The sequence below is a fragment of the Macrotis lagotis genome, chromosome 1 (assembly GCF_037893015.1).
Source record: "Macrotis lagotis isolate mMagLag1 chromosome 1, bilby.v1.9.chrom.fasta, whole genome shotgun sequence".
In the NCBI taxonomy this organism is placed as follows: domain Eukaryota; kingdom Metazoa; phylum Chordata; class Mammalia; order Peramelemorphia; family Peramelidae; genus Macrotis; species Macrotis lagotis.
This window is the reverse complement of record NC_133658.1, coordinates 776,932,997-776,947,367: the sequence shown is the minus strand read 5'-3', so window position 1 is coordinate 776,947,367 and position 14,371 is coordinate 776,932,997.

Sequence of the window (14,371 nt, the reverse complement as noted above, 5' to 3'; positions counted from 1 at the left end):
TGTTAGCCTTTAGTTTTTGAAGAGAACATATGACATAAGGGGATGATGGTTTAACTCCCTCATGAATTGAATTTAAGTGAGGCAGTATTGAATAGAGTTGTCAGCCTTATTCTTTCAGTCATCAAAGTTCAGTGGCAAAACAAAAATTGAGACAACTGGCAATAGTCTGAGGTGTAGTGATTGACTAAGCTCTAAGTACTTCAACCTCCTTTGTAGTCATTGTAATGAATAATTCTCACCTGTCCATCCTATCATGGGAAGTCTTCACTTCTTGGGGGGGATATTTCCCTAACTCACTTAGGAAACCATTGATTCTCTTCAATCTAGTTTAGTCCATCTGCCTAGGAAGTTATGTTGGAATGTGGCCACTGAACATGCTAGAATTTCTTGGAACCACAGGTATGTTCAACTACTGAACTCAGATACAACCTTTTGCCACCACTGTCTCTCTCTTCCCTTGAATTTTTTTTAATTTTGGATTTTAGCCAATTTCTCCAAACTCCCACCTTGCATGCTATTCTTTAGGCTTCATTATCATCTAACTCTTAAATTTATCTTGTTGGCAATGAAATTCTGATGCAATGACTTCTCAAGGTACAGGACACCTCTGCCATGAAAAACCTGACCTTGGCACCACATGAAGTCCTAGGTAAATTTCATTCAATGGAAGGTGGTCCTTGCACCCATGGCATTTCAAAGCAAAATTAAATTAGTGGCAAAATTGTAGGACAGTTAAATTCACAAAGGCAGAATCATGTGTTTTGTCAAGTAGGGAGACTAGTAATATTTAGAAGACAGTGAAACTATTGTTATTCAACACATTTAATAATGACACAGACATTGAGGTTTTGTGGTACAACCCTTGGAAAAGGGGAAGACGTGAAATGATTCAAAGTGAAGTTAGCAAAACCAGGAGAACAATGCATGCAATAACAATATTATAAAAGAAAACAACTTTTAAAGACTTAGGAATACTGAATATAATTGGAACACCTACAGTTCTAGGGGTCTTATAATATATCATGCCTAACCAACTCCAGAGAGGGAGTATGATAAACTGTCAAAGAGAAGCCAAGAAGAATTAGGATTGAGAAAAAGCCATTTCAGCTTTTAAAAGACTTTTTGAGTCCTTGAGTTTGACAACTAAGAAATCATTAGTAACTTTGGAGAGTGTAGTTTCAAGAAGAGAAAAAGAGGAAAGAAAATGGAGGAACCTATTATAGACAGCCCTTTCAAGTAGTTTAGATGCAAAGAGCAGTAGAAAAATAGGATGATAGTGATGATGGAAGAGTCAATTGAGATTTGTTTTTTTTTTTGAGGAAGATCGAGATGTATATATTTGTAGAGTATAGGAAAGGAGCTAGTAGAGAGGAAGAGAGATTTAAAATAAATGAAAGAATATGGATGATAGAGGGTGAAAACTGTTAGAATAGACAGGATGGAATGAAAGATTTGAAGTGGAATGAAAAGGTTTGGAAGAGCCACCACGAAGAGTGGGATAGTGAGTTGATGAGAGAGGTAGAGCAGAGTTGGCCAATAGCAGTGAGGACTCAGATGAGCTTATATAACAAATTATAATGGATCTATTCAGAATGGTTGCATGATTTTCTCCACCTTCATTCAGCAAGGAGTGAAGGCAACCAATATTAGAAGTAATCCAAGGCAGAGGTGAAGTGATAAGGCTAGGGATTCAAGAGAAAAAGACAGTGTAGAATTAAATTGGTTCCCCAGGGTGTCAAGAAGAGGAGAGAGTGGATCATTCAGGGGAAATAGCCAGGAGAGAAATGAGGAACCAAGAGATTGGAGGTCATAGTGCAAATGAAGAGTAATGTGAGGAAAGGAGAAAGAATGAAAAGTCAATAGATTATGGCTAGATACAGAGATTTCCGAATCCTGAAGTATGAATAAGATCAAAGGTATGTTTATCTTTGTGTGCAACAATGAACACCCATTGTCTACTGGTCTCAGGAAAGAATATACTCTAAATAATTTGTATTGTTTTGTGTAAAGAACATTGAGATAAAACAAGAATAATTAGATTGTAATACCTGTCTGATAGCGTCTTTGTGGAGATCAAGGAGAGAATATTTGTAAAATTACTCTGCAAACCTTAATATTGCCCACTATGATTAATGCAAAACTAAAGTCAAATCCTTTTTTGATAATAAGTCATAATCATTAGTATTGTTGTTATTGTTATTTTTATTACTACTACTGAGTCAGTATTTCCCCTCTCTCCATAACATTTACATTTTAAAAATTTTATATTTAAAAGTTTTTCCCCCCTTTCTTCAGTCCTCCTAAAAGGAATTTTAGAAATCAGCAAAAGTTAAAAACTCATTTGAGAGTTTTTCTCTCATTACCTCTAGAAAATCACAAGAAGGATACCACCTCCCCTTTCTAGTCCTAAGGGCACACACAGAGGAGACCTAAAAGCCATATGTTTCCAGTTTTGTTTCTCAGCTTATATAATGCCACCCACCCCTTCTTTGTCCCCTGTCTGTGCACTGTGATATTTTAATTGGGTCATATATAGCCATTGTGCCAACTGACTTGGCTTCTTTTAAGTCCCAACTAAAATCTCTTCTTTTCCTGTTAACATTTCTTTACCCCCCTCTTAATTCCAGTGTTTTTCTTCTGTTAATTATTTCCAATTCATCTTATATACAGTTTGCTTTGTATATATTTGTTTGCATTAGATTATGAACTCCTGGAGACAAGGACTCTCTCTTGCCTCATTTTATCCCTAGTCATTAGCACGACTAATTGAAAACAAAATTATACCCCCCTGGACAATAACATAGACCTCCTCTCTCCCTCAAAATTGATGCAAACTATTTAGAAATATGTAAGAAATATTTCTGGTTTTAATTTTTTGTCATGAAAATGTGAAATACTATTCTGTCCTATGTGGGGGAAAGGATAAGACCTGCTATTTCACTGTTCAGAATGTTGGTGAGGGAATTATTGTTCATTAAGAATTGACACCTACACTTTCACAGAAGGCAAGACCAGATCAAAAGTTTCATGTTTGTGAGGATTGTAGAGATTCTTCTTGATTCATATAGAACAAGGCAGGCTGTATAATCAGAAAGAACCTTTAAATGAGCATGTTTTACCTTATTGGAACCTATTTGATATTAGAAATAGATCCCCAAAATTTAACAAATCTGGTAAAGGAAAAATTAATTTCAATTATCCTCTACCTTCAATGTTTTATTATAATTAGCTGTGAGTAGACCAGTTGGACAGAAGTACAGAATTCCTAAAGGGGAAGGTCATGAAATAAAGTTGTAAAAGTAGGTTGAAAAGAGATTGTGGAGGGTCTTAAAACTCCAGTCTAAAAAGGTCATATATTATTTTCCAGGCAATGGGGAAATCACTGAAGCTTTTTGAAGAGGAGAGTAATGTCATCAAACTAATTGGATTTTCTAATCCACTGATTAGAGATTACTTTTTTTCTACTAATATGAACAATGCATGTGATGGGGTAGAGCTTAGAAATAAGATCAATTAGGAAGCCATTATCAGTGTCAGATGATTAGGGGCGGACTATGGTGATGGTGCTGTGGAGAAGAGTAAGGGTTAGGAGAGGTATCCTGGTAGAGGCAAGGGAATTTGGCAATGGGTTGGATGCGTCAGGACTCTGTGCATGGGGGCGGGGGGGCTGGCAGAGAGTTGGACATGACTGAAATGACTCAACAACAGTGGAATTCTACTGAGTTGTAAGAAATGGGGAAGAGGATGATTTCAGAAAACTTGGGGAATACATATAAACTGATGAAGAGTAAATCTAGCAGAGTTAGGAAAATATTTTATTCAATAACAATAATAATATTGTAAAGAAAAGCAACTTTGAAAGACTTAAACTCTGATCAACACAATGATCACCTACAATTCCCAAGGTCTCATAGTAGCAGCAACAGTGAAGATTAGCATCCCCAGATCAATCATAAAACAGCATCAATTAATAAGGTGAACCCAAAAGAATCAGAACCACAGATGGAAAGGGTTAAAAAAGCAAACTGAAAAGAGAAAGTGAAATGTGGGCTTGACTAAAGCAGAGAAGGGAGATATCAAGAAGGGCCACTGATCCTCTTGGAGAAGCTTGAAGGAAAATATTCTTAGGTTGAAGCTTCAGTTTGTACTGACCTCTCCTAGGATTGAAGGAAGTTCTTTCCCCAACTACTTTTATTCATTATTCTCTTGTAAAAAATGTTGTAATATATTATCTGTTCAAAAAAGCCTAGAAAGACTTATATGAACTGATATAATGGAAAGAGTTAACAGTAACAGCAATGTTTGCAACAATACAGTGATCCAAGACAATACCAAAGGAACCATGATGAAAAGTGAAGAGAAAGAACTGATACTGTTTGAATATAGATTGGAACATGCTATTTTTCATTTTCTTTAATTCTTATTCTTTTGAGTCTTCTTGTACATAATAATGACCAATATGCAAATATTTCACACAATTGCACCTGTATAAACTATAGCTGATTGTTCACTGTCTCTGCTTGAGGGAGGAGGAGACGGAGAGAAGGAGGGAGAAAATTTGGAACTCAAAACTTTTTAAAAAAATTTAAAAGGGGGGCGGTTAGGTGGCATAATTGGGGTGGCTAGGGTGGCATAGTAGATAAAGCACCAGCCCTGGAGTCAGGAGTACCTGGGTTCAAATCTGGTCTCAGACACTTACTAATTACCAAGCTGTGTGGCCTTGGGCAAGCCACTTAGCCCTGTTTGCCTTGCAAAAACCTAAAAAAAAATTTTAAAGGTTTTTTTGACATATAATTGGGAAAATATATAATCGACTTTCATCTTTTTCTTCAACATGTCTTATAATTTCTCAAAGAGATCAGCTGTTAGGTAGTTATAAAACAAATTTAAATTAGGTCAGAGAACTGAAACTCTTTCAAATATTCTGGGGTCTCTAAGCTATTGTGATTTTCCTAATCACCTTTCTTCTCATTGAAACTCCAACAAAACATCAGCAAAGGGGACCGCATGATCCCTTGAGGATTTGAGGGGACTTCAGTATCTTGCTCATGGGCTAAAAAAATGAACTACCTTATAAAAGGTCTTTTTGATTGATTAAACCTCCAAAGGCAAAGAAAAGATGATAGGGAAGAGATGGTTGGAACTAGTGACAACCTAACAATCAGGCCAAGTTTCCAAGATACCCATGAGCAACAGTGTTACACAATCATGGAGAAAATTAGATGAAAAAAAATGATGTGAGAAAGGCAGGAAAGAATGAAGGAGAAAGGGTCTCAAGAATGAATTACTCTGACATTTTAGAAACAGTAAAATGCAGACAATGGAACTGCTATTTTAGAAAGTCATATATTTTTAGGTTTTGTTTGCCTGGAAGCAACTTGGTCTTTGTCCTTGAAGACATTTTATCACAGGAGGATCAATGTGAAGTTTAAATTGTTTGCTTTATTTTCCCCCCTCCTTCATTCTAGTCTTTTCTGACCAAGAAAGGTCTGGAGCACAGATAAATGTTTGCAATACATTAATCTCATGTGAATAACATGCATAATAAAACTATTAATTGATTCTCTTGGCACCTAATACTCAACATAGCTTCCCAGGTATATAACCTATTCCCAGAGAGTAACTAATTAATGGAGAGAATATAACATCCTGGAGATTCTACTTTGTGGTATGACTTTACTTAATGAATTGTTCCTGGAATCCTCCCTGCTACCCTTTCACCTTTGGGTTCGATCCAAATTTCATTGCTCATTAAAGTATACACTCCTTTACTCCCAGGATATGTTTGAGTTGAGCTGGCCAAGGTCTGATCTGGTATAATAATAGGATCTCAAACCATGTCTCCCTCCTTAGGGATATCAGAAATTTCATCTCTTGGGCTCCAGATGTACACTTCTTGCTGTTAGACTGAACTTGAGATGTCAGTTCATGACACCATGCCTTTGACACATGCATTTGAAGCTCAAATCTCTATAACCTGGGGGATGACTGGATGCACTGTTTACTTTCAGGCCATGGGTTGAAATATCATCAAGAGAGATGGGAAAAGATTGGGTCGTTCTCAAAGTGCAATCACAGGACAAGGTGGCACTTGTCCAGAGAAATTTTGGATGTTCTTCCTGTTTTCCAAAATATGGAGAGTTTTTAAACATTCTTTGCTTACCGCAAGGAGTCTCATTAAACATTCCGTGCAGAGAACGTTGTAAATCAAATGCAGGGAAGTTGACTGTTTGAAGCCCGGCGTGCTGTCCATGACCTCATTAAGTGGAACACTGAGTGGTTTTAGCAAGATTGTTCTCTTGCCTCTAAAAAGTCCTCAGATTCCATCTTGCTTAGTTCAAACCCTAATTCCCTAGGAAGAGACCTTTTCAAAGGTCAGCATCATGCCTTCTGATGTGAGGCTCTGCATGATGGCTTGACTCTTAATTCATCACTTATAATTATGTGAGCATAATAGAAACCCTTAATGTAAAAAAAAAAAAAAACGAGAACCTGGCAGTTTTTATTCTCCTCTGATTCAGTACTCAAGTTGATGATGTACAGGGAGAAGTGATTTTTAAGAAGTATGTTTACTCCGCTTACAAGTGAAGAGTTTAATAACTAAAATGTGTTTATGGTAATTTTAATATATTGAAGGAACAACAAAGTGACTAAATATAAATTATGTTTTTGAAGTTCAAAGTAAAGCTTGTCCTTTGAATCTGGATTGCTACTGTTTTCATTAATGGGTATGATTTTAATGAATTCAATGAACATGGATAAGGAGGAAATTATGCTAAAGGTTTAATGTGTGTGTGTGTGTGTGTGTGTGTGTGTGTGTGTGTATGTATGGTGTGTTTTCTGGGAAAGGTGTTTATTATTGGGTCCATGATTCTAACAGGAATAACATGTAGTGGATATAATCAGCTTGCCCAGTTTTATGAAAAGGAAACTATGACAAACATAAGACAAGAATGAAATCCCATTGATCCATGCCTATCATTCAGTCTTCACTGAGATCCACACAGCTTTGAGTATTTTTGTCTCCTCTTGCTTTCCTTCCTATTTGCTGTATTTCTTCTTCTTTGTGATTTTTTGAGGCCTCTTGATAGCTCTTGTTTCTAAATAACCTTCATAAAATATCTTGCATCTTGCATCAATTCTCTTCTTTTCCTATGGTATAGGCCCTTGTTACCCATAAATAAATTAGACTTTCCACTTGTGCTTTCTCCCATTCCAATCCATTCTTTGTATTACTACCAGAATGCTCTTCCATATGCAAAGGTCTAGCCAAGTCATTTTTCTCCAAAAAAAATTTCTAGTGGCTGCCAACTGCCTATGCAGAAAAGTTCAAACTCTTATGTCTAAGATAGAACATTTGCTCTGACCTGCTCTCCCAGGACCAGGAAAGTCATATTACTTCTCAGGGTTCTAGGATATCCTGAGTGATTTGAGGGTATCTCTCTTCTATTGCTATCAAATCAAGCTCTCACCATCTGAATTTCTCCCTTATTAGATAACATCAATTAACTTTTTTTTTAATTTTTGCAAGGCAATGGGATTGAGTAATTATTAAGTGTATGAAGTTGGATTTGAACTCAGATCCTCCTGACTCTAGGGCTGGTACTCTATCCACTGTACCACTAGCTGTCCCCCCCATCAATTAACTTTTTAAAAGAATATTTACTTCAAAGTTATAGCTTTGAACAAAGGTAAAAACACTTCCCCTAATACTTCAGGAGCATTCTTTCCCCCCACAATACATTGTCTCTAAGGAGTGTAGGCTCAATTTAACTCAATTTTTTCATAACATTGATCCTCCCAAATTCATGTCCAAAAGCAGTAGAAATGCAGAATAAGTCCTTGTTACCTGGGCTGGGTGCAATACGTCACTTTCTAATATTTGGAACATCAATGCTGGTCCAACTTCAAACCTATACTCTTAAACACCAGGATCTTTGGGTATTTTCTGAATTTTTGAAACTCACAGGTGAGAGACTACTACTTTTACAGTTTGTCAGGGTCACCTGGTCCCAGAGAGTATAAGACTCAGGGGTCTTTCCCCTTACCATCTTTTATCTCACCAGAAACTTGGAGCAAACAGAGCAAACCAGTGGAGTATAACTGAAACAAGAATGTTCAAAAAGCTTAGACAGAGGCTGATTGATTTTTTTAATATATCTGTTGCCATTCAAAGAACCTCGTGGTTCATATCCACCATATGTTTAACAAACCAAAAATAGTAACAGACTATCTGTGAACTCCACATCTCTCTAAAGCATTTCTCATACACATTAATGCTATTCTCTCAGATGCTAGTTTTTTCACGTGGAGATATTTTATTAGCTAAGTAAGCTTATGAGGGCATGTACATTTGCCAAATACCTTTTACACCATATTGAAGGTCCTTTATAACTTGGCGTTACTTTAACTTTGCAGTTTTAGCTCTTACTACTTATTACCTATCCAATACTCAATATTACAGGTCACTTTGAATGATTCTTCCCTCTGAAAATACACTAAACTACAGAACATCTGTGTCTTATGTTATTTACTCTATGTGAATCATCCTTTTGCCCTGTCTTATCTTATTGAATTACTATCTGTCTTTTAAAGTTTATTTCAAATGCTACTTCCTCCATGAAGTCTTTCTTGATATCTTAGTCGATAACTTTTTGGTTAGAATATTATGCTATCGCTCAAATCTTGTGTTTGGTCCTCCTGGTTACCTCTTCTGTTTCATCATTAAAAAATGTCCTATTCAGAATCAACCCTCAAGCAAATTCATATTGTGAATCTCTAAGGAGAATGGGCAAAAGAGTATAAATAACTATCTCTTAAGCCCATCACAAGCAGTGGGAGAGTGATATTTGTTAAGTAGAGGATAAAACATAAGGTTAGGATGATTTACTTTGTCTTCTCTTTTCTCTCTATAATCTTTCACTTGTCATCTCATCAACTCCCATATGCTAATTTATTACCATTTTTAGTCCCAGATATAAATTTCCAGTTTAGTCTCTTTCTTGAGCTTCTCTTCCATATCATCAATTGTCTATTATATATTTTGAACTGTATGTCCCATAAGCATTTCAAAATCAGCATAATGAAAACTGAACTAAACTTTTCTATCAAACCCATTCCTCTCCCAAACTTGCCTATTTTTGCCAAGGATACTGTCACTCTCCCTATTTTATTTTCTTTTATTGGTATCATCTTCAACTCTTCATTTTCACTTACTGCATAAATCTTATTGCTTCTACTGCTATAATATCTCTTGAATACATTCCTTTCACTCTACCCACACAGCCATTAACCCTAATTCAGACATTCATCTAGCCCAAGTCTTCTGATTAGTCTTTCTTCATCAAGTCACTCCCCACTCTATTCTATCATTTCCATAAGACTAAACCACCTTCCTCTTCTCTAGTTAGTACAGCTGCTCCAGTGGTTTTTTTATTACTTTTAAGATCACATATAAACTTCTCTAGTTGGTATTTAATGCTCTTTTTAATCTACTGCCATTCTATCCTTCCAGTTTTCTTATATATCACTTGAGAGAAACTGTTATTAATAACCAATGATCTGAAGAATCCAGCGTTCTCTCACTTTTTTAAAAATCCTCATTTCAAGGCTCAGCCTCTGATGACTGGGACTGATGAGAATTAATATTAATATTAATATTGTTAATATTAATTAATTAAGATTAATATTCTCCTCAAATTAGGATTGAGGATTTCCTCAACCAAACAAGGAATTTAATTTAAGGTGAATATTGTGTTCTACTTGGGTTAGGGTGGGAGATAGGACTTTTGTGTCTAGATTTTTTGGAGTCTGGGGTAGTCAGGGAATAAGAGAAGCATAATCAAAGTCACACCCCCCCTAGCCCCCTCATTAGAAAATGTCCACCTCTCATGATAATATTTATTTTCTCTTTCATCAATTGTTAACCACTCAGAGTTGATCACCATCCACAAGAACACCCTTTCTTCCAAGGGCATTTAAACTGCAAACCTACCACCATGATTGTTCTTTGGTTTGAGAAAGATGACCAAATGATCATTCCTTTTACTGAAAATATGCTAGCATTCCCTTCATACACTTATAATACAATCTCACTGACTTGTAGTACTTGTGGCTCCTCAAATATTTCTGATCTGTCTTCCTTTGCACTTCTTACTTCTGCCTCTTGGGAACCCTAGCTTCCCTTGAGTCTTCCTTGAGTCTTAAGACTCACCCTTTTTCAGAAGATGTTTTCCAGTCTCATCAGCTCCTAGGTTTCTTCCTTGTAAATTATCTTCTATCTATGAGGCAGCTTTGTGTTGCTAACAGGTTAAATGTTCATGTCTCAAAACTATCCTGCTCCTTAGAATAGACTCTAAATCTATCTTAGAGCTTGAAATGTAGAGGATGTCATTGGAATATAAGAAAAAGGTTATAAAGTTTCTAGTAAAATAGAAGTTATTCTCTCTTCTCATTTTAGCCCATACCCTCAATGGTGCAACTGTTCCAGGACAGTCTGATTATATCTTTGCAAGAAATAAAATCACATATAGGAAATGCACATTACCACAAACTGCTAAGGCCTTTTGAAGGCATTTTGTTCTGGTGATATCCTGAATTCCATGCAGACTATCTTAGTTTCCTGCTTCTATCTTCAGTCCCTTGAATTTTGCATCTTGTTCCTAGTTACTAATTCATCTCAGACTCTGGTTTATATTCTCTTAGATACTGATTTAGACCTTCTATTTATAGCAGTCCTAATTTATACAGTGTCTGGCATATAGTGGGTGTGTAATAAATGTTTATTAATTGAATTATTGATTGATGGAATATTTTGAACCCAATTTTCACATGTGTAGCTTTACCCATTAATGACATTAAAGCTAGGTGTCTGAGTATTAAGACCCTAACTAAAGTGGACATGGTGGCTTCTGAAATTATTATGGACTCATTATATACATTTGAAAGCAAACATTTCAGAAATTCAATGATTCTTTATAGTTATACTTTATATTACTTATTATAATTACTTATATTAAAATATCATTGTATTACTATATTATATTTATAATTTATAATTATTATTATTACACTAATATATTTTATATAAGCATTAATATAGAGTTAAAATGTATGAAAAAATTGGGTAACATTGCATATTAAGAAGGTAATGTGGGGGGCGGCTAGGCGGCACAGTGGATAGAGCACCAGCCCTGGAGTCAGGAGTACCTGAGTTCAAATCTGGCCTCATACACTTAATAATTACCTAGCTCTGTGGACTTGAGCAAGCTACTTAACCCTATTGCCTTGCAAAAACCTAAAAAAAGGTAATGTGAGAATACAAGGACAGAACAATATGCCAGAATAAATATCTAATGAAATAAATAGAATAGAATAAAAGAAGAAACATATGAAGAGTAGGAAAATCATAAGTCTGGGCATCACAGCATGATAAGAGTACTGAGTCTGAAGAAAGGAATACCTAAGTTTGAATTCAGCCTCAGACACTTTTTAGCTATGTGCCTTTGGGTAAATCCATTTAATCTACTTGCCTCATCTGTAAAATGCGAATAATGATAGCATAGACAGCAAACATGTATGGAACATGAGTCTAAGCACTTATAAAAAGTCATAAACATAGAGAATGCATGGTTGGCACACATACTGATAGTAAACATAGAAATGCATTGGCAAAATGTATGTAAATATGGAAATGTATTGGCAAAACATACATGTAGATGGAATCCATTTGAATTCTATCTTGGACAATCTCAATACGGATAGCAGTCATCTTTGGCAAATATAAATCTCCCTGCATTATGCTTCACTTGATATTAATAATAAGAAAGTAGTCATCATCAAAGTTATCTGTAATTACATAGTTTAAGGAATTTTATATGATTTTGACATGTATATATTAGGACCTAGTCAAAGAAAAATCTCTAAAGTAGTATTAGGCTTTATCAAGTAAAATGAATTTTTATTATCAATGGACAATAAAAGTAAGATTCTGTATCATCTACACATTTTATTCAATTGTATGAATTTTAAAATATGTTTTGCTATAGAATATCATTTCAGAGAGCCCATCTGCTCACTCCTTTAAGATAATAATAGCTAATTTTATATAATACTTTAATGTTTGCAAGGGCAAACTGAATCTGGAGTCAGGAAGACTTATCTTCCTCAGTTCAAATCTTGTCCCAAATACTATTTGTGTGACTTTGAGGAAGTCATTTACTTGTATTTGCTTCAGGTTTCTCACCTATAAAACGAGCTGGGGAAGGAAATATCCAACCTCTCCAGTATCTTTGCCAAAAAAGCCCCAATAGAGTCATGAAGAATCCAACACGACTGAAAATGACTGGACAACAATAACAATATTTGCAAAGTCCATTACATATATTCTCTCAGACAGAATGTCTCTTTATCTCTGTTGGCCAATTGTACATTCTTGGAGTGAACAGATTTTCTAACACTACCGTGCTATCAATTCAGATTCTGTTTTCATCCCTTGCTTGAACTCGCTTTCTGAACTGCAACACTGGGAGGTAGGTACTATTATTATCACTATTTTATAAATGGAAAAACCTAGACTAAGAGACTCCATAATGTGCCCAGGATCACATAGCTAGAAAGTATCTGAGAAGTATTAGAACTCAAGATTTCTTGATTTTAGATCCAGTTCCCTATTAGCTAGGCAGAGTGGGCAGCTGCCCTTGCTTTCATCAAGGATATTTTTATTGTTTTTGTATATGTTATTCTCATAAATACTTTGTAAAGATGAAAAGTCTTCAAATTTCTCAGTCATTCCTGAAATTCTCTTTAAATTTTTTTCAGTTCTTATTAGTAAAAAGATAGATTAGTTATTGCAATAAAGTTAATATTGTTCTCTAACTCCTTATTTGTCTTCTGCATGAAGAATTAGGTACATTCTATACCTGAGTTCTTAAGACCAAATATGGCCACTTGGTGTTCAGTCCTCATTCTGCAATCAGCAAGCACCATGCAGATCCCTAATAGTCACACTTGTCCTCTCTGATATTTGCAGAGAATAGAATATAGGTTAACATTTCCTTCACATTCATTTGAGTTTATTCTTTCCCACTAATGTAAATTGCTACTTGGCCATTATTATTCTGTGTAATTTTTCTGATTTCATTAATGATTTCGGTCTCAGCAGAACTCCTTGGAACAGGGCATGGGTGAGAATGGAGACAGACAAATGATCTGATTAGGTTCTTTTAAAAAAGAATAAGAAAAAAAAAGAAAAAAATCAGATCAGTGAAGCTGCTTCAAATGACTCACATATGATGGCTATAAAATGAAATTTTGAAACTAGCAAGCTTCAGTGAATCCCTAACAACTCCCACCAGAAGTTAGCATTGTAGCTGAAACACTTCTTCCTCCAGGACAGCAATTCTGGACTCCGTATGACTTTGTACACTGATTTTAGTTCAGCCCATTGCTTCCTATCTCATGGAGAATGAAAGTCATATAATAATTCCCCAGCATCTCCAGGGGCTGAAGGTCACCTTACTGGGTCTTGCAGACCAGAAGGGAGGATGCCATTTTTCATCTGGAATCAAGCCATCCCACCAGGTGGGAGTGTTCACCTTTCATTCTGTGGAGGCACATCTGCATTTCTGCAGTAAGGTGATTGTTCAATCTTGTCATTCCCTGACCCTGAGCACAAAACACACCAAGTTGAGCTGTCCCTGAGTGCTTTGAGCAAGTCATTACAGTATGTCTCTGTCCCAGTGGACCAGTTGCATATTCCTGTGGTGAACGGGGTTTTTAACCCCATCATGTTGTCTCATCTGATTCTGCTTTCATCCCCTCCTTGAGCTCACCCCCTCATGGTTTCCTCTGAGGTACTATATCAATCTAATTATTAGGTACTCTCATAGACTCTTAGCAATCCCTCATTTTATTTTATTTTATTTTTATCATATGAGCTGTATGGGGAGCTGAGGTAAGGAAATGTGACCTGAGAAGTGAGGGCTATGATCTGCATATTTCCTCAATGAGTTGAATACTCAGCATTTTTTTCTGCTTTTAACAGATCACACCGGATATGGACTGATCAGAGGGCTATTGAAAAAAATGCAAGGGACTAAAACTATTCAGTTTTGCCTTACTTGCAGAATATTTGGGTTCAAAGAAACAAGTAGTGTTTAATATAGCTTCCTTGCAGCCTAGGCTCAATGATGCCGGAAAAACCAGAGTGGGAAGATAGTGTTAGTGTAATCTGGGATGAGCAGAACTTGAATCCCATAGAGAGGAAAGGTAAGGAAAATGCTAATGTAATTACTTTTTGGAACAATACCATCTAAGTGAAAACTCATATCTTTATTTTCAGCACTGCTTCAGTATACAAGAACTAAGAATT